Raw genomic sequence first — 6,132 nt, 5'->3', positions numbered from 1 at the left:
GGTGCCACATGTGGCTCAATCTGGTCAGCACCATGTGTAGTGCAGTGCTCACCCCATCCAGTCTTGCCTTTATGTTATATGTGGTGCCTGTCGTAGCCACTCTGGGATCTGTGCTGCACACACCTGCCTGTGAAGCGCTGTCCCAGAGCAGCTAGAGCAGGCACTGCATGTGTCATGTGTCCCAAGCTCCACTTATGGAGCTGGTCCAGGGTGCACTGTGCCCCATGTGCTCAAACCCAAGGGCAACACGGGGTGGGGAGCAGATAGCAGAGCTCTATGGGCTGGATATAGCCCACAGGCTATATGTTTGATACCCTTGCTAAAGCAGAACAAAGACAAAGCCAGTGAACACTCAGCAAGAGGCACAAGCTTTAGTTAAACAAACAAGCTTTAGTTAAAGCGCCCCTGCTGCCAGTTTGAAGTGTGGGATGCTGAATACACAAGATGTTGCAGGTGCTTTGATTAGAGTATCTCCCTAGAGCTGCTCTAATTAAAGCACCTCCACCCAAAGCACCTGTAAAGATGTCCTATGATTCTATAATTCCATAACACCTTTCTCACTCTGCTTTTACTATTTTTGGTGTTGTTACAATGACTTTAACAATTGCCATGATAAAAGATCACTGTCTATGAATAGTAACATTTCAATGAATCATACACGTTTAAAAATACCATTAGAATATACTTCTATTGTCTGTTAGTTTTTAGAACCTCATTGTAAAATAGGTGCAATACAGACACAAAAACAACAGACAGACTACCTTTGAGTACAGTGCTTAGAATTAAGATAGGCATTAAGGGCCACATTTCCCCCCATGCAATTCCACTGACGTTAGTATTTTTGGGAATGCTGTATGATCTTCAAAAGTTTTGTATTGTTTCTGAAAGTATATACATTCTTTATGACTCATATTAATCCCTGGTGTAATTTCTCTGACTTCTGTTTAGTTACAGAGATAAACTTTGCTCATGCAAAAGTGACATTTAGTCAAATCAAATCAGTTACGTATACCAAATGTAGATCACAATGTAAATCAGTGCAAATCTGTGTTTTGTGTTGGTATCTTATTTTCAGTTGAAGTAAACAGCAAGTCTAATAAGAAATAAAATTACCGGACAATATTTAACAGGTTAGGTACTAAAGAACTGTTCACAAATTATGGTGAAAATTTTAACATGCAAAGATTAATTGACAAAAAATATATTCCTCTTCTAGCACACCTTACAAATTTAAATCTGAAAGAAAGTATAAGGTTTTGTATAATTTATTATAAATTACAATACTCTGACTAAACTGAATAGGACTTACTTTTCTCATTTATACACACGTAGATCTGGAACAACCCTGTTGAAATCAATGGAGTTTTTCCTGTGCATCAGCAGAATTCTTCCCTTTGGTCAATGGCATGTTTATTGGAAAAAAAGAACTGAGCCCACTGAAGTCCTAAGGCTCATGTTGGTACACCTATACTAATATGTTATAGAGTCAGAACAGCCATTCCAATATGTGTTGGTTGCTAACCTGAAGAAAACAACAATAATATTATTCAAAGTCAAAGTTTCACTCTTCCTCTTTACCTCAATAAAAGAAAAACTAAGAACTAGAGACAAGAGAGAACATAAAAAACCTGCAGCAATTACTGAACCTCTTTCTATCAAACTCTAGCCAAACTCCATCACTTTCAGTAAGGAAAGTGCAGAAATTAAAGCTATGTGTACGATGGAAACTGTTCCATGAAGATTTAATACTTTCCAAATTTTGCTTTGTATTTATACTAAGTGTAACCAGAAACTATCAAAATTCTAACCAAAAGAAAATTGCAGAGAAAATAGTTTTACATTTTTTTGTTTTTCTCTTCATTTGTTATGTAATTGTAATTTGTAATTTATACAAAAATAATTCGAGAAAAGTCACATCAAAACGAAAACTCAGAATGTTTTCCCCAGAACTTTGAAGCATGTGGCTATAACATCATCAGAACTGTATTGCTTCTTTCACCCTCTTTCCTAAATATTCTGTGAGATTGCCCCAGTTACATTTCATGTTGTCATGCTGCTATTGCAGCAGCCTGGGAACCAACCTGTGACTTAAATTCCTATTTTCCTATGCTCAGTTGGTAATAATCCACACTAACCCTCTCTCAGGGGCAGAGGGCTTGCGGCCTGGATTGATTCATCTGTTTACTCTAAACCCATCAGATATGTCCTGATGCACGTGTCCTGGTGATGTTGTGTAACTAATTCAGGCAGGTGCCAAATTAAACTTAAGATGGGCTAAAAAAGAAAATCCACTGGAGAGAAAATCTACACTATGGATGCATCTACATGAGACACTAACTGCACAGTAGCCGAATAATACTGTGCAACTGTGTGTCACAGCATAGTGCTAATATACTCTTGCGCAGTATTATTAGGCTACTGCGCAACAGCATCACTAAAAAGGCGTTCGCCAGCACTACTACACAGTAACTCTGGTTATTTATGCATTTATTTAGTACTTGATTATTCAAGTACTAAATTAAATGTGCAGTAACCACTGAGCATTAATGAATGTGTAGAAGTGCCCTATATGAATCTTTTTGCCCTGTTTTGATTTTCCACATACTTAACTTTTATATGGGTGGCACATTCACTTCTTAAACTCATCATGCATTTTTGTTTGTTTTAAGAATTTGGATTTGCTTACCATTTATACATTGCATGAAGTTTTGCACTAAAAAACTGCAAAGAAAAGACAAGTGTTTTCAGCATAAATTCTAGTGTATTTCAAGACATGTCCTCTAATGTATCCAGTTTCTGTACACACATTTTTCTATATTTTAACTTAATAAATCGAGAGGCACCTTAAACAAGCCTTCCTTCAGCTGTCACGTATTCCTTGCTCTCTTCCTTTCAGCTCATTTGAATGCTTTGAGTGACACTATTTCTGCAGTAAATATCCTTCATGACATGCCGACTTTCTGACTGACAGACAGCACACACATACAAAACAGAATGTCAAAGAACATGATATGATAAAACCAAACATAGTTTAATATAGTTATGATAATGCTAAGGTACTTAAAATTCTCCATACCTTTGACAGATTAGTCTTGTACTGTATATCTCTCAAATCTGTGTTTCTGTCTGGGAAATCTAGTTCTGCTGGGCCCAGGAAATTATAAATATTTTGAATTTTGGTTTACTTAAATTCAATTTAAGTAAATAGATTTTTGATTGGAGTCAAAGACTTATACTGATCTTTCAGACTTACAAGCAACTATCTTGTACATCATAGCATTTGATTCCATACCTAATATGTAACTTATAAGGCTACCTGCCCTATACAATGTTCTGACTAAGGCTGTATACACACATTCAAATAATCTGGGAGAATTCTCCCATGTTTTTTCTCCTGATAGAAAGACTTACCCAGAGACACCTGAACAAACATTTGAATCCTAAGTCCCTGAACAGCAGAGATCTGTCAATACTGTTGCTGCCTAGCCAGAGGGCACCTTGTACATACATCTCAGCATGCTCTGCAGACTCTCTTAGTCTGCCTGGAGATAGATGGCAGCAGTGCACAGGGCAGCCCTAATTGTCTGACCTAGAGCGATCAGAGTCAGCCTGTGTTTCCCTGGAACACAATGTGGAGATTGTGAAAGGGGCACATTCTTCTCCCTGGTGGGCTGGAGCAGTAGAGTCCAATCAGTGATACTGCCTCCTGGAGTGGGGAGGAGAAGAAACAAAGCACCCTGGGAAGCTGGAGAACTGTGCTATGGCTTCTTTCAGAAGGGAATGTGTAAAGACATTCACTTTCCCAGTAGAAACTCTCCTGGGAGTGATTTAACCCTAGTTGTTCTTGGGTTATTTTTCTCCAGAGCACCTGTTTTCTCTCTGGGAGAACAATTCTGAACATCTATATACTTGTAGTTTCTCCTGGGTGAGACCCATAACAGGAGCCAGACCCACATCTACCTTGATGCACTACAGTATAACTTATTACATTGCATTATTGAATATATAGTCCAGCTCAGATAAATGGTCTGCAGAGAATGGGTGTTTGCCTTTTAGGAGCTGTAGGTTGGGTTCATCATTGTAGGAACCCAGAAGGATGCAGCTAAAGTGCTTAATTTGGGAATGTCAAAGCCTTTTATTTCAACTGAAAACATCAAAAGGAAAATATTAAGCATTTCTGAACTGAAAGTTTATCTCCACAGCTAAAAACTGAAAACACATTTTTCATTTTTTTTATCTTTTGAGTTTGAAGAAAAAAAGATGGGTTTTTCCCGCTACATTTTCCAAAAAAAAGCAGTTTTTCCACTGAAAAACCTCGATAGAAAAAAATTTGGCCATCCAGAAAAAAGTTTACAGATAATCAGATATGCCCTGTTACTCCAGCACAGAACTTGTGACTCATTTCTGAATACACTATTCCCTTTTGTCCCCACATGATCAAGGAGTAACCAAATCTTACTGCTTCCTCATTCAAAAAAATATGTTTAAGATCCAGCCTTTTCTTTAAAAAAGGCATACCCAGTCATTCAGAGTATGGCACTTTCCAAAGCCTTACCTTAATTACACGTTATTACTATGTAATGGCTTAATCTGATAAATAAATTTACTTTAATTAAAAACTGTAATGCTCCAGTATCTGCACAAAGGATAAAATACACAATTCCCAAAAGCAGTAACTGAAGAGATAGGTCTATTGTTCTGTAATAAAGGTTTGGTATTGTTTCTCTTTTTGCCTCATCTATCAGTATGCCTTAATTTCTACTTTGGGATCTGATAGTTTGGGGGGGGCAGGAATGGAAGAAAAGAATTATACAGTGAGCGTGTCTACATGAAACTTGTTAATGTGCCTCAACCTAGTTTACTGCACAGTACAGGTGCATGTCTACATGTGTGCACCCTTACTGTACAGTAAAAATGGCTAATCACAACTAAATTTGATACCTGCATTTGATACCTGATACCTGCATTTGAAGGTATCAAATTTAGTTGTGATTAGTTAAAGCACATTAACGCATGTGTAGGTGTGACCCAGGACTTGGTTTAGTGCTAGTTCTACCCTGCCACTAGGGGTGCAGCCTGAGCCCAGCCCCAGGGCTTCTGAATGGGACCTTTCCTGCCCTGAGGCTGGGCTGCATCTATGGCAGCCCCTAGCAGCAGGCTATAAAAGCCAGCAGTCATTTTGTTTCCTGGTGCACACTGCACAGGAGCAGTGTAGGCCATGTGTGCTCCCCAAGACAAGACACAACCAGAGCTGCTGCCAGAGCTGTTGCTTGACCACAAGTGAGTGTTGTGAAGGGCTGAAGCATGCTGCACCCCCTCCCCAGGACTGAAATCTCCCCAGGGCTTCTGGCTAGTTATCTATCTCTGGCGTCAGGGTCAGCACCTACTCCCTGCTGCTGTTCACCCCCAGCAGTCTTTCCTGTGTTTGCAAGTGTTGTGGCACATTTGCCTCTGCTGCACAGCTCCCAGTTCCTTACTGTGTTCCTGTGCTGAGCACTGCTGGCAACTGTCCAGGGCCGGCCACACAGGGACAGTCATGTGGAAGCCCAGAGAGCTGGCACAGGGCCAGTGATGTCATTCTTATCCTCCCCACTGAAGCCCAGCCCTGCCCACATGCACGTGCCTGAGCCTTCTACCCAGGGCCCCACATGGAGCCAGGAGGAGATTGGCAATCTTGTGACACACTGGGATGATGCAGAAGTACAGAAGCAGTTTGCATGGGGCAAGGGCTCCATTCAGGGAACCACACTGGCCCTTTTCCAGTCCTCTGGCACCACACCAGAGCACCACAAGTGCTCATAAATCCATGCCAGGGGTCCTGCAATGACCACAGCTAATTCCCTCAGTACTTTAGGGTGGATGTCATCCAGACCAGCTGATTTGAATACATCCAGTCCCTCCAGAAGTTCCCCAACTAGTTCCTCACTAACCCTTGGCCTAGGTGCACCTCCCCTGGGGTCTAAGGGGGGCCCGGGGGGGTGGCTGTTCCAGTCCCTGCTCAGGAAAATGGAGGCAAAGAAATCGTTAAATATATTAGCTTTGATGACCAAATTTCCTAGCGAGTCCTGCAGGGGCCCCACGTTACCCGGAACATTTTTTTTGCCCCCTATGTATTTAAAAAAAGACTTCTTA

General features: G+C 40.7%; 1 long non-coding RNA gene across 2 annotated transcripts in view; it reads right to left on the bottom strand.

Annotated features, from left to right (window-relative positions):
* Positions 1 to 1,378: 1,378 nt before the first annotated feature.
* The window catches only part of LOC109304991, a 130,954-nt gene continuing 126,200 nt past the window's right edge, over positions 1,379 to 6,132 (bottom strand). For both annotated transcript variants that reach the window (XR_002099527.1, XR_002099526.1), the window contains exons 2-3: positions 2,687 to 2,721; positions 1,379 to 1,522 (exon numbers count right to left, since the gene is read on the bottom strand). This is a non-coding gene — a long non-coding RNA (uncharacterized LOC109304991). The remainder of the gene's footprint in view (positions 1,523 to 2,686; positions 2,722 to 6,132) is intronic.

This window comes from Gavialis gangeticus, unplaced genomic scaffold, assembly GCF_001723915.1.
Source record: "Gavialis gangeticus isolate Ggan-Ray unplaced genomic scaffold, GavGan_comp1, whole genome shotgun sequence".
NCBI classification, from domain to species: domain Eukaryota; kingdom Metazoa; phylum Chordata; order Crocodylia; family Gavialidae; genus Gavialis; species Gavialis gangeticus.
The sequence above is the reverse complement of the archived record's forward strand: the minus strand, read 5'-3'. Positions and strand labels throughout refer to the sequence as shown.